The following is a 22,848-nucleotide window of genomic DNA, read 5'->3' on the forward strand; positions in this document are numbered from 1 at the left end:
GTGCAATACTACAGATATTGTCTATGGTAACAACCAGCTGAAGGTAGAAAAAACATTTTTAATCTTTTGACTTCTTCATATATACAGTTGCTGTTTTCCCACAGCTGCTGCTGAAGACACTGCAGAAGTTAGTATCACATACATGCGTGGAGCAGGAGTATCAGCTGGATCCTGAAAATAATTACTTGCTCAGTGTTTGTATCCAAAGGAAAAGGAGACCTAAAAAGGCAAGAACACACACACAAAACCCCCCAAACTTGTTTGAGGAACTGAGAGAACTGCGCAATAATTAAACCTAAACTTTCCCAGTGAAGACCTTCCTTGTTTACGTGGCTGTTATTCCCCTTTTGGATTAGATTGGTAACAGTTTATCCAGGAAAGGAGGAACCTACTATGTTGAAAAACAAAGTCTTTTGTTATTTCATTTTCTTTCCTTCTTTGAACACCAGTGCCAACATAGAAAGTCATTCATATTTTCAACACCAACAGTTTGGGTTTAACGAGCAAGTTACAAAATTCGTGAGGTTTCCGATGTTATCCACTTGGAGCCATTCTTAGTGTTGTTATACCACTGATAACATGTAATCATAACTGTAAAACAAACAGGTTTAATATATGCCACTTAAAACCATAAATCATTCTATATAGATCAGGAAAAGCCAAACTTTGGAAAAAAAAAATTCTTTTTGCAACTCTATTAATCTCCTTAAATGGTCCTGGCCTGGCAGCAACTGAGGTTGATCAGACACTTAAGAAGCATACAATCCTTGGATGAGACTGAGGAAAACCCTTTTAATTCTCAGTAAGTGCCTGAGATACTAAAATGTAAGCGAAATCAGGACACATTCTGATCTCAAATAACTTTGGCAATTAAAGAAGTCACAGACCTCAACCCACAAATAACTTTGATCTCAGTAGAAGAATCCTGGCAGAATGTGCATGAACATTCTCACTGTCTTGTGAGTTTCAACCATTTCTTTCAAACCTTGAAATCAGTGAGTACTGGCATAACGAGTCATACAAATGACATTGGCTCTCATGCAATTACATACGTAAGCAAATTATGCATATCTTTACAAATCAGGTTCTTGATTTGCATCAGTTATATACCACAAGCAGGAAATAAAAGGTAGCATTTTACTAACTCCACATCAGTCAACAAATATGACTCGTAACTTTTAAGACCCATATTGTCCACAGATTTTAATTCTTCGCTCCCCGTGAGTCGCTTCTGTCAGTCTCACACATCCTATATTAAGAATTGTTTTGTTGCTCTTGATTTAGCATTTTATTTTTAAAAACGGGGCAGGCAAACAAGCAAGCCGGCACGCAGCCTGCTTGGCTGGAGTCGCAGTAGCACAGCCGATGGGGCTGAAGTTTAGCAGCGATCTGTGAAGCGAAGTTAAACACTAAAATAATGCCTATTCTCGTCTTCGCGGGTTGGGAGGTGTGAACCAAGATGAAGCGGAGGAGAGCGGCGGGTAGACCACCTCCCTCCCCAGCACAGCGCGGGCCTGCACCGAGCGCCCATCTCCGTGCCTCCCGGCGGGGCGGCAGCGGGCCTGGCCCATCACCCTCCCTCGGGACCCCCTCAGCAGTGCGGTACCAGCAAAGAGATACCTCTCGCCGTAGGGGGGTAGTAGCTCCTTGTGAACTTGTGAGCTTCTATAAGCGAGGGGGGCAGCCAGATACCAAGCAGGGTGGGAGGGAGAAAACGGCCGGGGTCTAACAAAGCCTGACTGCCCCCTCCTAGCGCGGTTCCAGGCCGCCCCCGCGGGTCTCCGGCGGTCGTCGAGCCCGGAGGAAGGCGCCCAGAGCCGGGAAGGGAAAAGGCCCGGTCACCCAGTCGGGCGCTAATGGGCAGGCGGGCCGCGGTGGGTTGTTGCCGGCCGCTGGGGCAGCGAGGAAGGCGGAGGCGCGGAGCCGGGCATCCCAGGCCCCGGTAACCCCGCCGGGCTGTACGTGGTCGCCGCCTGCCGCAGACACAGCTCTGGCTGCGGCGGCCATCGCGGGCTTGCCACCCCCGTGCGCACCTCCGAGGACGGAGGGGTGGGGGCAGAGGGGGCGGAGGAAGCGGCGGCGGCGCCAGGAACAGGGAGGCGGCGGCACGGCGAAGGAGGGAGGGAGCCGGAGCCGGGCCGGGCCCCGCAAAACCAACAGCAGCGCCAGCTCCTCCTTCTCCTCGGTGAGTCCCGCGCCGCCGCCTTTGGGAGGCTGCTCGCCGCCGAGCCCGGATGCCGGCGCAGGCTGGGCCGCGCCGCCGAGGTGTCCAGGGAGAGGTCCGCTCCGGGAGCAGGACACCGCGGCCTCCGCTGGGTGAGCGTCCCTGCGGCAACGGGCGCGCCGCGGCGGGTCTTCCACCTCCTTCCCCGGTTTCAGCGGAGGGCTGGCGGGGAGGAGAGAGGGCCAGGGGATGGGGACAGCGTGGTTCGCGCTTTGCCCGCCGCCCTTCTGAGCGGCGGCCTGGCCTCCTCTCCCTTTGTTCGCTCAGCTCCCTGAGCCTGCGGCGGTGCCAGGCCCTGCGGAGGCACCGGGGCCACGGCGCGGCCTGCAAGGCTGGCGGGTGGGGAGCCGGGCCCGGCCCGTCGAGGCGCTGCCCAGCCCCCCGCCGTGACAGGAATGGGCCGGGGCCGGCCTCTCAACCCCACCAGCCGCCGGTTTGCCCCGGGCCGCTGAATAAACACACCCCGCTTCTACCGACCCCATTACCGGGGCAGCTGAATTAGGCTTATTCACCCCCACACACACCGTAGCCCGTCTGCAGTTACGGGCCTGCGGTATCCCCGTCCGCAGCCCTGTGCGGGGCTGGTGCGGCGGAGGAGCCTGGGGGCGCCGGTGTCGCGCTATTGAGGTGAGGGTGCGCCGCGGGCTCCCGGAGGAGCGAGAGAAGGGAAGGCTGGTTCCTGGGACAGGCAGCACTTGAAAACTTGACTTTAAAACCCAATACCAAACCCCCAAACTTTACTGGCTTATTGTTCCTCAACCTGCTGCGTGTGTTCTCCTTCCGTTAATGGTGCTGCTTCTTTCAGTGGAGAGCTCCTGGCCCATGCCTACCCGCTTGCTGAAGAAAAGCCTTTTCAAAACATTGAGGTTCTAAGAGATGTAGAGGTTGATGCTTCTATGGTGTGAGGTGCTTTGGCTGTGTCTTGCTGTCTCCTTTACTCTTTGGCCTTCCTGTATTTTCAAAATCATCTTAGTTTGGAACACTTTTGTGGAGTACGTTAGTTTCTGTTAAAGTGTTGGTTGCAGAATAATATGCTTCAGCCAGGGAAAGCTGCTCTTCCACATAGTAAATTCTTGTGCCCTTTTACTATTAGGTGCCAGCCCCTCTTTCCTACCTGCCAGGAATGTTTATACCCTGTCCAGGCTCTTAATAAACCGATAGTTTAAAAATGCCTGCTGCAGGCCTTCTGTATTTGAGAGCTGCTCTCTGCACAAGTGCTTGAGTACTGCAGCTGCATTTCTGCTCTGGGTGAAAAAAATAGCACTATTTTTGTTTCATGTTAATAAACACATCCTTGGATTGTAAAAAATATGGAAGCTTCAGTATAGTTACAAAATAAATTACTTGGCTTCACTGGGAGACTTTAAATCACTAGAGAATATGTAGATATTTTTGGATTCATCTGCGGTAAGGTGGTAATTGTAGCACACAGTTTTATGTGTAACTTATGAAAGGCAAATTTCAGCTTTTTCAAAATGCTTTTCATGAAGTGTTAAGCAGTACTTGAATGGAGTCTTCACTTCCTATTACGTATTTCTTGGATTTGTGGCCTTGCACTGTGTTTGGAACTGAACTTAACGCAGGTTTACCTGTTGTAGGCTTAATCAAGTATGTATTCCCTATATCCTGAGGTTTGAGATTTAAGTAGATTTTTAAATTAAAATTCAATGAGGTTAAGCTTTAATACTTAAAAGTATGAATGGTCATAGTGTAGTGTTATACCTTCATTTGCTAACTCCCTAGGAAGAAGTAAGGAAGGAGCACCCACCATATTGCTTGCAAAGCTTTTTTGTCACTTCATCACACTGTGTATGTGCAGCATCATAGTGTTCATGTGGGTTCAGGAGACATAATGGATAGTCCTTAAACTTCCTGAGAGCTTGACATACTGAAGTCTGAAAAAGATGTGTGTTAATTTAGACTATGCTGCTAACTTCTTTAATCCTAGATTGTGAAGTCAGTCAGCCAGACACCTTGAGTTACTCTTGGAGAGGAGTGTTTAAAGAAATAACAGCTCCACATTGTTCTGCAAATAGATTGATTGTACCTCTAAACTCTCCTTAGCACAGTGAAGTGATGAAGTTTGAGAATGGGCCCTTAATTAACAGATCATCTTAGCAATCAAGTTTTATGAAGCCTTCTGTAGTCATACAATAACTCAAACATAAACATTAGAAAGACTTTTATCTTGTAGTTGCCTTGACTTCAGTACATACTTGCACTGTTGCTGGCGAAACCGAGGCCACAGTCCAGGGTAATCCCTTACTTAAATACTTTATTTGCTATTGCTTTACTGCCCTACTGGGCCTACACTATTTTGGTAGTGTTTGGGTAGTACAGCATATAGGGAGTTGTAGGGAGGTGAGTGATAACATAAAGTAGGTAGAAAGGAGACTGCTGGTATGTGTCTCAGTTTTTTGTTGATAGTGCTTTATTGCATGTTACCAACAAATTAGAAGGGGGTAGCTCAAGCAGTTATGATGCTTCATGGAGGAAAAATAAGAGACAAGTAGTATAAAAGTAAATGTAATGTAGTTAATGATACAAATGCTATAAAATGTAGTGAGTACAAATTGGATAGGATTGGATTGAAATGTAAAGTTTTCTTATGCAACTTGACTATCTTGTGATGAAGTATTAAACTGAAAAGAAACAGAACTTTGAGCTTCCTAATTTATTTATTTATTTACTTTTAAAGAGAAATAACAGTATCTGGTAATGTCTGTTATGTTTGTGCCGAAATCTGATTTCATTACATTTTAGCATACACTTATTTTTCAGTGAATACATATCAGTCCTCAGAAGATGCAAAGCCCCAAATTCTTACATCCATCCTCTTTCCTACTGCCTCACAATAATTTTTTAGTAAAATGAGAAAAGGAAGTATCCTTTTTTTAAAAAAAAGGTCATGAAAATTTTCCTTGACAATTTCGGATGGCAAATTGTATACAGCAGTATGTTATTTTAGAAAACATCATGATTGTGCTTGTAATGGAGTATTTATTGTCCATGTTTAAAAAGCAGCTTCATAGCAATAAAATATGTTTCTGATACAGCAAAGGTTAAAGATTAATGGCACACAGTAGATTCTTTTTTTGATTTCTTTTTTATATGCTATTTTTGCTTTTTCCTCTATAAAGAATTGATTTCTGAATTTAAACTATATTACATAAGTTGGATACATTTCTGTGTTAAAAAGTTATTCTAGTTTTGAAACATTTACAAACTTGCACCCTTTGTGGGTTTTTTGTTTGGTTTTTTTGTTGTTTTTTTTGGGGGGGGTTTGTTTTCTCCTTTGTTTGTTTGTTTTTTTGTTACAGTAGGGCTTTATTCCCCACTGTAGCTGAATAATCTTATTGAAAGAAAAACCTGTCACCTACCTCAGCCTCTCCTGGTGGTTAAAATCAAAACATGCTGGCCTTGAATTATTACCCTGGATGAAAATGGAAAGCTATCTGCATGTGAAGTGTTGTCTAATACATCAGACATATAAAGAAGGTTACACAATCTTTGCTGGACTCTCTACAGACTAAATTTGAAAAGGCAACATGATGCAGAATCTGACTTGGTCTACTTATTGTAAGAACTAAAACTCTCAGATCCAAAGTAATTTCGAACATAAATTATGTTTGTAATTTCTTTCTTAAGCTCACTTAAAAGTTGTACCAATTTTTTTCTTCTACCACTTTTCACGGTGTTCTGATTCCTGTTTTTGTCATGTACAGACATGCAAACAATAAGAATCTGCAACTCCAGATAATTTCAAAAAGTTTTGGCTTTGCAAATCTGTAATGTAGATTTAAGGACCCATCTTTAGATATTTTTATTTAAAAAAGCCCTAACGATTAGACTGTTCATTGGCTAACTTGTTCTGCCTCTAAAACTCTATTTAAGGAAAAGGAAAAAAATGTCTCCTTGCTTGCAGGTAATACCAACCTAGGCATGCTTTATATAGGCATTTATAGAATCATAGAATAGTTATGGTTGGAAAGGACCTTAAGATCATCTAGTTCCACCCTCCCTGCCATGGGCAGGGACACCTCACGCTAAACCATGTCACCCAAGGCTCTGTCCAGCCTGGCCTTGAGCACTGCCAAGGATGCAGCAATCACAGCTTCCCTGGGCAGCCCATTCCAGGGCCTCACCACCCTTACAGTAAAGAGTTTCTGCATATCCAGTCCAAACTTCCCCTGTTTAACCCACTACCCCTTGTCCTATCACTATGTTCTCTAATGAAGAGTCCCTCCCCAGCGTCCTTGTAGGCCCCCTTCAGATACTGGAAGGCTGCTGTGAGGTCTCCGTGCAACTTTCTCTTCTCCAAGCTGAACAGTCCCAACTTTCTTAGCTGATCTTCATACGGGAGGTGCTCCAGTCCCCTGATCATCCTCGTGGCAGGTGCTGCTCTCCAAATACTGTTTCTTATTGTATATTTATAGGACAAACAGGTCATGAGATGGATCCTAGCCTCTGTGAAACATCCTTTACTTTTTGAACCTGCCAAGTGCAATAGGTTGGCAGTTTTAAAAAAGTCTCAGGTTTGTAAAGTATGTGGGGTTTTTGTTACAAACACCAAATAATTTTACTGTAAACTGCTGTAAAAACAGGTTTGGATGGAAGCTGTTCTCTCTGGCGGGGAAGGTATAAACAGTAGATGGTAGTCTTTTTTTCAGCATTTGTGAGGTGATCTGTAGTAAAAAAAAAAAAAGGAACAATGAAAATGAACTTACGTGTGATGTTAAGTAAAACATAGGGATATGTGGTATTTTTCTATGCTTCCCAGAGCAGTGTATAATCAGCAACTGTATTTATTATTTAACTTGAATGGTATATGGTAATGATCTGCAAGATGACTTGTGTAAGGTTTTGGTGCTCTCAGCTAGCATCTAAATTAGTTAATGTTAGGATTTTGAGATTGCAAACTTAATACCTTTGATATTGTTTCTCAAGGATATTACATATTACTTAATGCATAGAGTGATACTTTTGATGATAGAATTGCTAGAAGTGATGATCCATTCAGGCTTAGTTTTACAGTGTATGATCTCTGTTTTTCTTGAGTAGTTTTATTCTTAATTAATCTTGACATTCTCTGGTAAATGTGCTAAAACAGCAGTTTGTAGGAGTCTTGAGTAGGTGATTGTTTTTCCTTCTATAAGGCAGTCGCATTCCTCAGATAGGTTGAGAACAAATTAGTAGGCTACTCCAAACATTTCAAAAGAATGTTTGTTTGATCCCAAAATGTCTCCAATACAGTGGTCAAGTTTGCTTTCCATTTTGTTCCTTCAGTGTTAGGAATTCTGTCTCCTCTGACTGCCTCAGTAAGTTCTACAAGATTGGGCAGTTAGAAGCTGTAAAGCTGCCTGTGGTTTTGGCATCAGAAATGGGTTTTAATACCCTTGGATTACCTTCAGTTGGTAATTGGGCATCAGATTAGAAAGTTTATTAAAACAAAGAAATAGAGAATGGTGGCATCAGGGCAGAAGTGTTTGGTTACAGAAGGTGTGCCTTCTAGGATAAGATTTGTGGAAGCTGTACTCTAGAAACTGGGTAGACAGCTTTTCTGGTCAATGCCATTCAGGAGCTGGTGGGAACTGGGCGAGTAAGGAATTCTCGCGGGATTCACTGAACAGAAGCTGTTTGTGCAGGCATACTGGTTTGGGTGAAACCTGTGCTGGGGAAGTTTTCCAGGCTGGAATTTTGGTCAGCCCAATGAGAGTGACTTCAGAATACTTGATTTGTGCATCAAGAGGTATGAGTTGCTAGTTTATGTGTAAGATCTTAAGTCTGGGTCTGTGTAGGGTAGGTACCTGGTGGCTTTCCTTTTTTCATTCACCTCCGGGTTCTCTCTTTAGTGGAAAGCAGGCAAAACAAATGCTGATGCAGTGCTCTATGAAACATTGATTTTTCTCCTCTTCTTGGCTTTTGAAAGGAAGAGAGCTTTTGTTTAATAGTAAATAATTTTGGGAAGTAATGAACAATTAGCCATAGGCCTTTGGCATACTTTGTGCAAAAAAAATCTAGTTACTTGACAAAATACATGTGTGTAAATATAGATATTCAACAGTCCATTAATAAGGGATAAAAAAGAGTCTATACTGACTAATGCTCTGGTCTTATTTGCAGTCTAATCCACTGGTGGTCAAAAGACAGTGAAGGGAAGTTGTTACATCAGTTCTGACTCAGATGTCCTGTATATTACTAAAATAAGTGCTTTTTGGAAGCAGCAGTGTTTAAAATGTTGTTTGACATGGAAAAGAGTAGCAGAAATTCTGTGTATCAGCATTGAAAAGTATGTATCCTATTTTTTTTTTTAATTGGGCTAATACATTTTTTCATTTTATTTATAGTGTGTGTAAGTTTAAATGTATGGCAGAGAGAACAGGATTAAAACCAGTCTGTGTGAGTGTATGTTACTCTTATTTTTTCATGCTTGAAAATTCAAGCTTAGCTAGCTTTTGCAGCCAGGCTTCTATACTCCTGGCTCTGCAGAAATTTGACCTTGCTCTGGAGATAGCTTTCTTAAGGGCTTTGAGTCTGTGTAAATCTCACAGAGCATATTACTTCATATAGACAGCGAACATTTTATCTTAGATCCTGCATGCGAGAATTTATACACCAACATGAAATTGCTCAGTGTAAGGCCCCAGCTCTTCATGTGCAAGCTAAACATAATGTATAATAAACACTCCTATTGGTTTAAATGTCTCCTCACAGTTAATTAATCTTTGCTGGGTTGGGATCCAATATTAGCAAAATCAGATTGTTTAGGGCTGTATGGAAGATTATTTTCTGCTTCTGTGGAAAATTATTAAAAAAATCCAAAACCCACCAACCCCCAAAAAAACTCCTGGAACAATCCACCCAAACCCAAAAGTCTTCCAGTGTGCATTAGAGCAAGACAGTCTCTGTCTAAAAACCTTCACTAAAATGCTCTCCATCAGTTTCTTTGGTGTGGTAGTGAAATGTTTCTGTCTGCAGGTGATTAGAATGTAGGTGTAGGAAGAAAAAAAGAACTTCCTGATTTTAATAATGAATAATTAAGAGTCTCTCTGGTTTTGACCCAAAATTAGAAAGTTTGCATGTAGAGTAAGCTTTTTCAGAAGTGGTGTATTCTTGTAAATCTGAGAAATTAGGACTTCATAAAAAAGATGGCTTAGCAGCTTCGCCTATGCAATAAAAATTCTGTTCTGGTCAGTGTGCTAGGTGTGCGGTGTTATATGCCTTCTTTAAGGCATCCCTTTTAAGGATCAGTCAATTTAGAAAACCTATTTAATGTTTCACCTTCTGTTTAAAGGGTAACAAAATATTAATCCTCTGAGATTAGATGGAGATAATACTCTCTGTACAGATGTGTTTACCCAGTGTCTTTGACAGTTCTTCCAGCACAGCCATGTCTTCTCTTTCCCATATATGTTATGCATGGGCTCAAAAGCATAAAGAAGATAATGAGTTTACCCTTTGTTCTTATTGGGCCTCCTGCCAGTGAAAATGGAAAGGGAAATATTTTAAATAAGTATTTTACAGTCTCACTTTCCCAAATGCCAAGCTTGGGTTACTCTCTGCAATGGGTACTAAGACCTTGGAGGGACAGCCAGGATAAATGCACCAAGAGCCAGCAGGCACACGCTGGGTGTAACTTCTGTTTGACTGATCCATGTTCTACTGCTGAAGCATGTTCCAGCAGCATCCGCTTAATTACAAGAGGTACTCTGTGAGGAAAAAGATTTCCTCTTAGGAAATCCACCTGACTAAAGATCCCCCAGTCTTTAAACAGAAAGAAGGAAGTCCTCTTTTTTTGCCCCCTCCCCTGTTTTGTTGTGCTGTCTTGTCTGTAGACTAAACCCTGCTTTCTGTTTCATTGACCATGAAAGATTGTTCTTCAATAGCCAATACTGTTTGGCATTCCATGTATAAAATCATTTAGATTTGAGGTTGACAAATGATCCTAACCTAATCTTCCTGTATGTGGTTTGATACAGGTACCAACTTTCTTTAAGTAAAGAATATTCATTTAAAAGAACACAACAGTTCAGAAGGATTATTTTCAAATGTCTCATTCTTGAGGATTAGAAAGCTTTAAATTGTCTTAAGTTTATCTAGCAATTGGCAGGCTAGCTTATGAATCACATGAAGTTCAGAGGAGGAAATAAAATGCTGGGGGTACTGGAAATAGAATATGTTGAAATAAGGATTGCAATAAAAGTAATTTGGAGTTGTAATAGTGGAAAAGAGGGCAGAATTATGAGCCTTCTTGTCTTGTTTTTGTGTGCTGTGCTCCTAAGAAATCTGATGGCATGTGACCCTTCTGTGGCAGTATTGTATGAAGAACATTTTCTGATTCTGGAGATTCTAAAACCGATTTCAGAATCAGTAGTGAAGTGTTAAATATTGTATTACTGTTTTACTTTGATATTGGTTCATTAGGGTGAACATGTGAGTAGCTCTGTTAAAATCTCTCTGTCAATGCTTAGTGCTGAAAAATGAGTGAAGCTTCTGCCTGTGTGTGCCTCCCCGCTCCAGCCCTTCCAAATTTAGAGAAGCTTAAAACAATCATTGTAGTACTCAAAAATGAAGACGCAGGCCGTAGGGAGCTTGTGTGCTTATCAAGTATTATCAAAGCCAGTAGTTTTATCATAAGCATTTATTTAAGTACAAATAGTGGAGAAGTAGACTTCTAAAACAAAATGGATACTAGTATTTATTTTCAGATTAATTGTCGAAAGGCAGTTTAAATTATGTCTTGTATCCCTCAAAAGTGTTTTTTCCTCACTTCAGAATACACCAAATAAATCCAGCCTACTAAATTTCCATGTGCTATTAGTTTTTAAGAAAATTTGATTAAAATTAATTTTTTTAACTTCCCAGATTAAGTTGCTTCTGTGTTGTGCAAAGTTTTGACTGCAGCTGTTTGAAAGACTCTTTCAGTGTTTAACTTTGTCTCTTTAAAAATGCAATTGTTTCGTGCAGTAGTAGTGGGAAATAGTATGCTTTCCTTATCAGTATGAGGTATGAAGTTACTTAAAGCTTTAATTTTTATTTCATGAAAAATTAAAGTAGACTTTAGTTTTAAAAAACACAAACATGTTAATCAAACCTATTTTTTAGAATATTTACACTGATGTTAGGATTTGCATATATCCAACAAGATTGTGTTAAGGTATTTAAGCAATGTGAAACACTATTTTTCTGGATGAGGTGCTTCTTTGAAACTTAAACTATAGCTTTTTGAAGGCACAATGAAATGACAGATCTGTTTGGTGACTGTATGGAAAAGCTCTACTAACATTGACAGAGAGAAGTACGTTCAACTGGAAAGGAGTTATTAATAACATTTTTCTGATAACATTATTTATGCAAACTTTGTGCCGTAGATTAACTTTTCCCTTCTATTAAGTATTATCAAAGCCTAGATCAAACCAGTATTGATCTCAGTTGAATTGCATCTTGTTAAATAGCATAGGTGTTCCAGAATAGAAATGATTTGCAAATATAACCGTGTAAGAGTGGCTTCCTTATGATTTTGGTATTTTGCTCTTTTGGCTTTTAAGTGGATTTGCAAGAGCATGTGAGCGAAGTATATTGTCACAGTTACTGGGGACCAAGTACTGGGTGGACATTTGGCCTAGCATCCATGTGATGGACAAAATTTATATGCAATGAAATAAAATGCAAAAGTATATAGCTAAAAAATTCCTTTGTCATTTACATGTAGAAATTCCACAGACTGCAAGCGGTACAGGGTGCATTTCCCAGTGATGTAAAATACAGGATGTAACAGCTTGGTAGCTAGAGCCCTCATTCAAAATGTAAGACAACCAAGTTCATTCTCCACTTCTGTCCTTTCGGTATGAGGATTACCCTGAACGCCAGCATTTTGGCTGCTCTGTAGTGTGAAAAATTCTCTATTCCTTCTTTTAAAGCTCTTCTACAGAAGATTAACTGAACTGTAAAAGAAAGGGCTAGAGATGGTCTATTTTCTCATCCTAGTGGAGTAAGCAACTGCCTTGGAGAGGGAAAACCTTGGGCTGAATTTCTGACCCAGCTCATCCTGCATCTGAAACCTGTTGCATAGTAAGGTATCTTAATCAAGAATTAGTGAGAATTTCCCTTCCACAATGGCTAGGACCACTATGCAAGTTGCTACAATTTGGAGTTTGACTTCCATTGATACAGTCTACTTATATGATCCTGAGGGATACTATGATCATTCTTCCGCTTCTCATGATGTCCATTAAAAATGGTTGCCATTGTATTTTATGCAGCATGATTCTGTGGGGTGATGATGGGCAGTCTTGCAACATACATAAGCAGGTAGGTGAATGCGTAGCCATGAGGTAGGCATTGATGCTGTTCTGTACTCCTGCTTTTAAATGTAAAAAACTAAGGCTAAGGGCTACTGAAGAGGTTTTAATAATGATGATAATAATAATATCTCTCTGAAATTTGGTACTTTATAGATTAATCAGCTCTGTGTATGTGAAGGGGAGAAGGGTTTTGAAGAGCAATATGTTGAGTAAAAGATTCTCATGTCTGTGGAGCCTGACTCTTCCAGTGTGCCCTAAATGCTGTTGTTTTTTAGAGGAGTTGCTTGTTCATATGAACTAAATCCCTGCCCCTCCCAGATCTTAACATGGACAGAAATCAGATGTTTTATCTATTTGTGTAAGACTGGTTGTAGTTCTGACCTTTGCAGTTTATCAAAATGTACTTTGCTTTGATTTGTATTTTTGGAAATCAGGCCATCAGCCTCTGATCTTTTTTGTCAAAAGCAGAATGTGGTACAGTTGTGACAATATTCTGTGCCCCACTAGAGTCACCAGTTTAGCAGACTCAGAGTTTGTGTCATATAGCGTTTAAACTCTGGGTAGGCCTAATTGTTAGTCTGAATTTACATTCTTTGCAGGTTGCGCTTTCACCAGTGGTTTAGAACTAGTCTTGAAGGGTGCTTTGGTTCTGGGGTTTCTATGGGTGTCTGTGGATTTTTTTTTTTAATTACCGTCCTCCATAACTGGTACTTATCCTCCCCCCACATCTTTCTAACTCCTTGAGGTATATACCGCTGATGGTGATGATGATGGATCTTCTGCTTGTTATCTGGCTACCTGATACGTTTTTGTACTATAGGATGTGATTCATTCACTTAGTGCTTTGATAAGTGAAACAGTTGGGCTGAAAAGACTTTGTAAAGTATCTGCCAAATTGTAACCTTTAAAGAAAGTCAGGAAGTTGAATCATGACTCAATAGAGGACTGTGATAGAAGGTATCTTGAAAAGTTAGGTATGTGCCCACAGGATGATGAACCCCCAAAGACTTGGGTTTAGCTTACTCCTCCATTGACAGCAAACCCCTGAAAGGGACCACAGCTTTTACCATTCTCCTTCAATGGGTGGCAGTTTACTGTTGCAGTCAGCTACTGGAGTTAAATTCATTTGTTTCTGTTGTCATCTTGTACTTTTACCTGGAGATATGGGAGAGATTTCAGATTTAAGTAGATACCCATTTACTCAAAACCCCAGCAGGTCACACCACTCCCCTTCCCTCTCCCCTCCCCCCCACATCCCCCCTGCCATCACTCCACATCATAAGAAAATCAGAATTCATGTTTTGAATTAAGTGACACTAATTTGGCCTATAATTCAGCTTATGAATCCATTTTAAAAAGTTTAAAAGTATAAAACTGAGCTCTCTGTTCTGGCTCCTAAAGTGTTGAATAGAGCACTGAAAGCCTGAGCATTAGCATATAAGTGTCAGATACAGAGACAGCAAAAATTTCCTTAATGAAGCCAATAATTATGTCTGTGAGTTCTGGAATTTGGATGTTAATTAGTATACTGTAAGTGATAGGACCATACATTTTAAAGGGCGGTGAAGGGTAGAATAAGTGTAAACATTACAGTCCCATATGTGAGGCAGGATGGGGAAGGGAATTGCTCAGGCAACCCTTCTGGCTTTTCTCAACTTTTGAGTTATTGAACTTTGAACTTTAATGAAATTGTTTAGTATGTTTCCTATATAAATAGTTCAGATAAAGGATACGAAATGATTTTTTTTTTCTCAGTATGCTGTTGTTCAAGAGGGAAAACACAAAGGATTTTACTCTTTACCCGTTTGTGATAGAAGTTGTGTATGATTATTTTAGTGAATTTTCAAAAAAAAAAAGATTCTGGAACTTACTGGTCACTTCAAGAATATTCTCAAATTTTGAAATGATGTAATAAATACATAGTAATGTTTTTAATTTTTAATATTTTTGATAGTGATTTCTTATCACAGTGGTATAAAAAGTATTGGTTTTAACTGCTAATTGGAAACTAAAACCAAATCATAGTAACAAACCACTTTTGCTTCTAAAGAACATAGTTGAGATATTGGCAGTTGGAGATAAGCAGTTTTTCTGTTACAATGAAACAGCTATGTGAAAGTTGTCTCTGAGTAATAAAATTCTTTCGTGCCACTTTCCTCCTTGGCTTTAGAAATGTTTTGAGTTCCAAAGAAAGCTTTTCCTGTATTTAGAAATGTCCATGCAGATATATATACATATATATATATAAAATACATAATTTTTTGCTATGGGTGCTCCCTCAGCTGAGACACTACTTGTCTGCTTATTTGATAAAATTTTATTAGGCAGTTCTGAAGAGGCTGCAAAGCATGCAGGCAGGAGGAGCCTTGCTTGCTTGAGTTTGTTTCTATATGAAATAATGCTAAAACAAACTGTAGTCTTTGAATGTGAGTTTAACTCTGAACTGTTTAGAAGGGATCTCGGGTTCTTGAGTAGTAGCTTGTACTTTAGATGAGATGCTATAACACAGTATTTTATCTAGTTGTTATTTTAAAGGTGGAAAGGTCTTCAACTAAAAATAGTTGTTACTTAAAAGTAACCAATGCTTTTTCATCCCAGGTTCTTCACGTTTCACTGAGTGTCACTTTCTCTTTCAATGTATTATACATAATGGGTGCCTATACTTTCATATTATATGCAAGTTATGTTTGTGTTAATGGTGTACATTTGTAATTAAACAATTGGTTATTAATTTTGAAGAACGTCACTATTTTTAATAAAAAAGAATGAACAAAATTTATGTGAATTTCACAAAAATGAGATTTCTTTCACATTACATTCTTGGAAAATGAGAATACCAGGTGTAGGGTTTCTGACAGAATTTTCCATTATTAGAAATTAAATATACCAGCTGATTTATGTGTATAAAATGTGTATAAAAAAGCAAAGTAATGGAATAGGAGTCTCTGTGGTTTTGAAACTTATTAAATCTTTGAGCTGTATGGCAGCCAAATGCCTTGATGTGAGGCAAGTATTATGCAGTACTGACATTAAACCTTTTCATACAGTCTAGGGGAGAATGGTGGATCTTTCTGGAATCTGTGTAGCAAATACATTGCAATTTTTTTTCTCTGATAATTTAGTGAAGAAAGTCCGAAAACTAGAGGTCAGTCTCTTCCTCTCTGTGATTCTGAGGAATGTCCGTATTAACTGCTTCTTACCCCTTGGCATGTATGTGTGAATTCTGTACAGATGCTGTGGGAAAGAGATATCTTTCTGCTTTATTTCTCTTTAATCAAGGTGCTGTGCCCTCTTTCCTCTCAGACCATAAAACAGGTCTGCTTAATCCTTCCATTTATGTAAAGGGTTAACTGCATTATAAAGGATTTCTGCATTTTAGCTTAAATTGAGAGGGTAGAGTGTTACCTTCTAATGAAAGAAAGCTTTTATTGTTGTTGAAAATAGCATGGTAGAAGTGGTAGGGTGATAGCTGTAAAGAACTTACCTGGTCATGCAAATTTAAAGGATAATTTAGTCCCAGTCAGGAAACTAATCCAGCTGAGGTTAATTTGAAGCTGCAGGTGTGGCTGTCGTCAATCATGAGATCCAAGGCAGAATGGTAGGTACCAAAGGAGTGTAAGACTGCAGTGTACTGTAGTTTGTTCAGGCCTTCAGAGAAGGCTCTTACTTCCAGCACATGTCCTCCAATTGTAGAGCATGACTGTGCTTCATATGGTAAAGTGAAGTCCTTTGTATAGTGAATTTGCAGACTGGTCTCTGTTTTAAAAACTTGTTTCAGCTTTTGTTCCATCTTGTGTATGTGTTAGACAGCTTCGTGTTAATAAATTTAGCTTTTACAGTTTTAACAATATTTCTTTTGTTAATAGGGAAATAGATTAGATAACTAAATTTGGATTATTGCTTGAAGAAAAGCATGTTCTTAATAATTAAGTTTGGGGGGTATTTTTACAAAGATGTTTTGTGGGTTTTTTTCTGTATATTTTGAAAATAATAATTATAATTTGTACAAAATCTTTTTTCTGGTTTTGCATACCTTTGATGCCAGGTGAATGTTACTTGTAGAAAAAAAGGTCAATCAGATGTTCCTGATTGTCTGTCAAGTAAGCATAAATTGAGTAGGGAAGGTGAGCAGTTGCTTGCTGGTCAAGATAGCAGTTTTACAAATATGTGCTGTGAAGCCACCTGTTGGCATGATGGCATGGCTAGGAAAATGTTTAAAATAAAAGTTGTTTTTTGTTTTTTTTTTCTGTGAATGTAACTCTAGCTCTCCTGATGTGTTGCTTAGGTTTTCATTTCTGCTTCTCAAAAAGAGAGTATCCCGTGTTGCACCTTAAGGAATGCATAATTATCAGTCATACTTGCTTGGTGCTATAGTGTGTAAAAACTACTTCCTCTATTTTCATTTTCACATCAGATGAATTAGACAGGAGCAAACATGATTATAACAAATTAACAGCTCATGATTTAGGGAGAATGGCAATATTTAAAAAAAGATAAAAATACTCCATTTTTATTCCAAGTAGTATAGTGAAGTATATGGTGATACTGTGTAAACCTGTTTTCAGCAGAAATATGGTACAAGGCTTTTCCTTCTGTTACCTTTCCTGTCTTTTCCTCCTTCCCCTCCCAGTGTCTTCCTTTCTTTTATAGCATTATTCTCCCGCATGCAGACATGCATGTACATGTGTTAACTTGGAGGTGTATTTTTGTATTGCCCATTTGGTACATGCCCTATAACTGCAGGGTATATCCATGGTAGAAGATTGGCTTGAGGAGATGAATGTCCTGACAGGACTGTAAGAAAGATAATTTATGGTACCTGTTTTATGTCTCTTCATCAAAATATCTGTCAGCAGCGGGCCCTTTACAGCTGCCTTCATTGTGTTTTGGAAGTTGGCCACAGTGACAGTGTTTCTCTGCTTGCTGTAGAAATGCTAGCCTGAAGTGGCCCAACATAAACTTGGAAAGCGAAACTAACATTAGTACAAGTCAACATGAAGTGGTAATATTCAGCTGTTGCATGTCTGCTAAAGTGTTTTCTTCCCTTTTTTGGGAAGGGCTGGAAAACTGTTTCTCACAATTATGTTATTTAGTCACTATTATTAAAAGAACAACAGATTATTGCTGGCCACAAAAATCACTTTGAGAGAATGGTCTGCTTTATTATTTCTGCCTTTCTGGCGTATGCTTTAAATGGGTGGACAACATTTGTAAAACTATATTTTGAAATACACTGGGATTCAGAAAACAAGCTGCATTCAGAATTGGGTTTTAGTGTCTGCGTCTATACATTTAGATAGATAATGTTCCTTTCAACACATGTTCCAGGATTTAAGCATTAGGCAGAAGTGGAAATTTTTGTTCTTAGGGAATGTCTTTCCCATTCTTCCTTTCATTTTCACTGTATTAATTTCAAATTTCTGTTGTTCTCAAATAAGTAGGCACAGAATCTGTTCTTTGCTGAAGGCAGTTTCTTACTGTAAATTGTATACCGGTGTCTGCAAATAACTTTGCAAAAATCTTAGAGCCAAGTTGTTTTAAAAATTATTCCTTTTACATAACATTGTGTTGGTCCTGTTTGCTAAATGAGAAACTGCTTTGTAGAGCATTATAGTCTTAGAAGTTTTCAGACTCCTAACGTAACTGTATTAATTATTAATAACTGTATGAGGACTGCATAAATATGGTTAATAAGCAAGTCCTCCCTGCTGTCATGCTGTGGGTACTACCATATCTTGCAAGGAGGAGAAACATTTTGGTGTATCCACATTCTGTTAGGACAGAGAGGTAGGCTGGACCCTTACTCAGAAATGAATTCTCATACATCATCTCCCAGGAAATCTAACCTTTCCTTACAAAGCTAAACTTAATTTTTGCTGACAGTCTGCTGCAAGGCTGGCTGCTGCAGTCTTGTAAAATAGCAAGAAATGAAAACTGAGTCAGACTGAGCTTTAGTCTCCTTCGTCTGCTTTTTCATAGCTGTGAAAAAGAAAAACCAAGGTTTATTTGCACTCAATGGATGCATTTTCCTTTAGTGAAACACATAGCAGATTTTTTAAGTGATTCCTCTCATTTGATTCAGCAAAAATATTCCACTTTTCTGTTTTTCGGTAGTTTGGCATATATAAGTCTTCTGGGTCATTTTTGTTTGCTCTTTTTCCCCTCCCTGCTAATTCACCAGGGTCTAGTTGTGGCTTTCTTTTCCCTGTATATTTTCAGGGTGCTTGAAAAATTCATAAACCGTATACTTTGTTATCAGATGTCTGTTCAAAAGAAGGCGATGAAAGGTGGTACTTGTGCCAGTCTTTTAGTAAATATATAAGAAAAAATACAATCTGCTTTGTTCCCTGTTGATTCCCAGTTGTTGAGAGATGTAGTAAGAGTGGTCGAAGCAGTTACTGTTCTGGCTGTCATCCACCCAACTCCCCCAGAGTTTCCTACTCCAAAAGCAACAGTGGTGGTATGATGCTGTCCGTGTTCTTGAGCTGACACCAGCTGATTGAAGCTGGTGCTGATTTGAGTTTAAAGTACCGAAGATTTCAGTTTAAAGTACACTAGTGTGCCTGTAGTAGCTGTGGAGCAGATATGCACCCCAATCAACCATCCTTGTGCAAGTGAGATGCAACCTTGGGAGAGGACTATTAGTAGCTGCTTTTTGCTATTGTAGTGATGAGATTATTGTAGTTACGAGACTGTATACACACAGATGAACTGTAATACAGAGATGCCATGCTCTTCACTTACTCCCCAGAGGAAAACTACCAATCAGATAGAAATATTCTGTCCTGCAACCAAATATGGGAAAGAAGAACAGGACTTAGTGCAAACAGCCATGGATTAAGTAGTGTTTAAAAAAAAAAAAAAGGTCAGGGAAATCCATATGTTAAGGAGCATCCTTTTTCAACAGCAGGCCAGAGGCAATTGGTCAAGGTATACAGAATTCTTTGGATTTGCATACAGTTACTTCTATTAATGGTGAAGAAAAATAACTTTATTGTAATTTTACCCTGCTTTTCTACTTATTACCAAAGGTATACCTTGCTTATTCTCTGCTAAAGGTTGCTAACTGTGATTAGGGTTACTCTGTATGTTGTTAGAACATTACTGCCCACAGAATGTTTTCCCTTTAAGCTTTGTAAAAGGAGGGAAAAGAAGAAAAAAAAAATAAACAAGAAAAAAAGCAATGACATGACTTACTGTTGTTGTTTTTGTTTGTTTGTTTTGAATCGTAATCTGTGTAATGCCTACTAAATTATATTGGCCTCTAGAGAAGCTGACAGTACTTTCCCTAGCTCTTCAAATCTTAGAGCCTAGAAGTTTAAATTTATGGTGAATGACATCTACTCAGTGTTCAGGTCTTTCATTAGTTAGCTTAAAAATAGGAGTCTTTAAGAACTCTTGAATTGTTATGAGTATAAAGTACTGTCAGATGAGTTTCTTATCTGTCTTTTACCTTATTCCAATTTTATATGAAAGTGTACATCTGAGCTTCTCCACGCTCTAGAAAAGCAGTGAAGGAATTTACTTGAATCTCTGGGAAAGGAAAAAAACCTCACTATCTTAAGTATGCTGGCAACATATATAGTGAGAAAGCTGAATGTAGTCTGTATGTTCTATCAGAAACTGATGGTATTTGAAATAGATATTTAATCCCTCTTAATGGGTATTTTATGTGTAGTTTCTGTACTCATATAGGCTGAAACTGTTAAGTACATGGCAGGAAGTATCTTGAGCTGGTATTTTCTGTTACTGGTTTGAAGAAATAACTTCCAGTGATCCAGACTTGATTTTTTTACTTATTGAAGTAAAATCAGGTATGGAGAACAACTTTTTAATAATTTTACATACATAGATTTAGGAACTCTGGAGTAAATTTAGACTCTTAGGAATTTCTGAAATATAGCACTTGAAAGCTATGTTGCCTTGAATGCTGAACCCAGAACACCTTGAGATGCTGTTTTTGAAACACTCTTCTGAGTAATGCATGAATATATTTCAGCAGGAGTTTGGAGGCAGCAGGGGAACAGCACTTCATACTTGTGCAGATAATTAGACTAGGCTTCATTATCTGACTGTAATGAAAACCTGTTGCTTGTCATGCCCCAGGAATGCAGAAACTTTTTTATCTTTCAAGGTATCTTTAGTTATTTTCTTTAATATAAATAATTATGTTAAAAATGCAGTAAGTAGAAGTTGTAAATTATGTAAGTCTTACTATGATTCAGTATAAGAATGAAGATTATGTATTTCTAGTGAACAGCCAGACTTTTCAAGAATAGTGCAGTTGAAAATCAAGTTCAGTGCTCCACTTTATCACTTTATGGAAATAAATGAGCAAATTAACATTTGTTTAACAATGTAACTTATATAGGAAAGTCTTTAAGTTATCTGAAACAGCACTGATTAATAGTTCCAAGCCATTTTATAATGGTATTTTTATTAAACTTCTATAAAGTGATTCTTTGTTCAACCCTGAGTTGTATTTTGCTGTGTGTTTCCAGTATGATGTTTTCTGTCCTGACCCTTAAAAGTTAGTGTTGCTTTATTTCTATAGCAGTGTATTCTGGCAGCATTGTTTATAGTGTTTTTCTCAGGAAATGAGTGCACCTAACCTGAAGGTGTGAAAAAGATAAGAAATGAATAAAGGTCATATAAATACAAATAATCAAACTTTTTGTTGGTGTACTTTTGTGAATACTGCATTGAGATAGCTATGGGCTGAAAATGTTTTGTAGCATCAAACTGACTAAACTGTTGACTATTCAAACTGGATTGCACAAATGGATTTACATTTTTTAAACTTCTGTGTTTTTTCATAAATCTGCTTAAAACCATGACATTGCTACTCTTCAGATTTCAGAGAAGCAGCCTATAAAGTTTTTGCTTTAATTCTTTTCATTAATAATTTCACATTTATATGTAATTAATATATATTGTTATTCTTTAAAATAAGGCGTGCAAATTTAGTTATGATTATTTTTATAAGCACAGAGGGGCCCATGTTGTTTGCTGGGTAGTAATCTGGCAGTCTGGCAATATGGTAGTTTTTGTCTAAAGGCCTGTGTTTTGTCAACTTGCATAATTTTAAAATTCCAAGCAGCAAAGTTTGTGATGAAAGTTCATAAGGCAGAATTTCATTTTGCCTCATTATTCTGTGCGTTAACATCCAATTCTCTTTTTGGGTCTGATTAATCTCCCATTTTCAATTGTTCCAGGTGTTACTGTGTACATAGCTACCAGGCTTTGGCAGTACACGGGCATAGTTGAGACTGTTTTTAGCCACGTATACCTGCAAGAAGAATTTTTGGAGGTGTCTCTAGTTAGGCTAAATTCACTGTACAGCAGATGGCACTGGAAGAGCACATCAGTGGAAGACTTCAGTGGTGCTATAATTCATACAGAACACTAGCAAAGCTGTTGCAGTGCTGAGGGTTGTGAAGAAGTTTAATAGCTTGTTTTAATGTATTCTTGGAAGGGGTGCATACTGGGCTTTTCTGCTTCAGGTCTTCTAGATGTAGACAGTAGAAAATTCTACACTTGCAAGTATATGAGTGTATCATGTTGAGGACTGGTTATACAGTACTTTTAAACACATTAATCTACAATGCAGAATTACTGTTATGTTTTTAAGTATGTGCAAATAAAGAAGAGTATCTGGATCAATTAGTATTTTATTTCATGGTATATATGCTTTCTGCTGTCTTGGATAAATATATGTATGAGATATCATAAAGTAGAGTGGTTCTCATGTGGAAAACTTGTTTAAAGGTGTGCTCTCATTTGTAGGTGTGTTCAGTTTATTTTGCAGAGCTTTGACCGCGGCCTGTCATTGACTAGATTTTTATCATCTTTTCCTGGATGAATGAGCTGGGCTTTTAGATATGTGCATGTTGTTCATGTAGTTTATATTTGAACTTCAAACCTGTATTATTTCTTTATATGAAATGTTACAATGATAGAAGTAATGAGTTGTGCATTAGGGCAGTTGTGTTTTGCTCGATGAAGACATTGGCTACTAAGGTAGATTGACAGATGTAAACCACTAGCCAAGCAGGCTCAGTCACATTCAAAGTAGAAAATTTTTAATTCTCTATGCTGCCATAGAGATTTATCTGTTGAGATTATTTTCAGATACTGCTTTTTCATTTGTAAAGCAATACATTTTTATACCGAAAGACTGGAATGTGATAAAAAAAAAACTGTTCTTTCAAGTGACTTGTTAAGTCTTTTAGTTATGGAGAAACTGAAGAAATGTTCCTTCAGCCAGATCCTAGGGAGCTACTTATTTTGAAACACACCAATAAAAAATATATCATGAAT

The 22,848-nt window shown here is 38.7% G+C and overlaps 1 protein-coding gene across 2 annotated transcripts in view; it reads left to right on the top strand.

The window, feature by feature from the left end:
* Window positions 1–2,159: 2,159 nt before the first annotated feature.
* Window positions 2,160–22,848, top strand: part of SOCS6 (suppressor of cytokine signaling 6) — a 29,978-nt gene continuing 9,289 nt past the window's right edge. The window contains exon 1 of one of the 2 annotated variants that reach the window (XM_034066117.1): window positions 2,160–2,316. The gene's annotated coding sequence lies outside the window, so the exon portion shown is untranslated. Of the gene's footprint in view, window positions 2,317–15,998; window positions 16,127–22,848 lie in introns of those variants that run through there. The other variant, XM_034066120.1, reaches the window with a different exon arrangement.

The sequence above is a fragment of the Melopsittacus undulatus genome, chromosome 1 (assembly GCF_012275295.1).
Source record: "Melopsittacus undulatus isolate bMelUnd1 chromosome 1, bMelUnd1.mat.Z, whole genome shotgun sequence".
NCBI classification, from domain to species: Eukaryota; Metazoa; Chordata; class Aves; order Psittaciformes; family Psittaculidae; genus Melopsittacus; species Melopsittacus undulatus.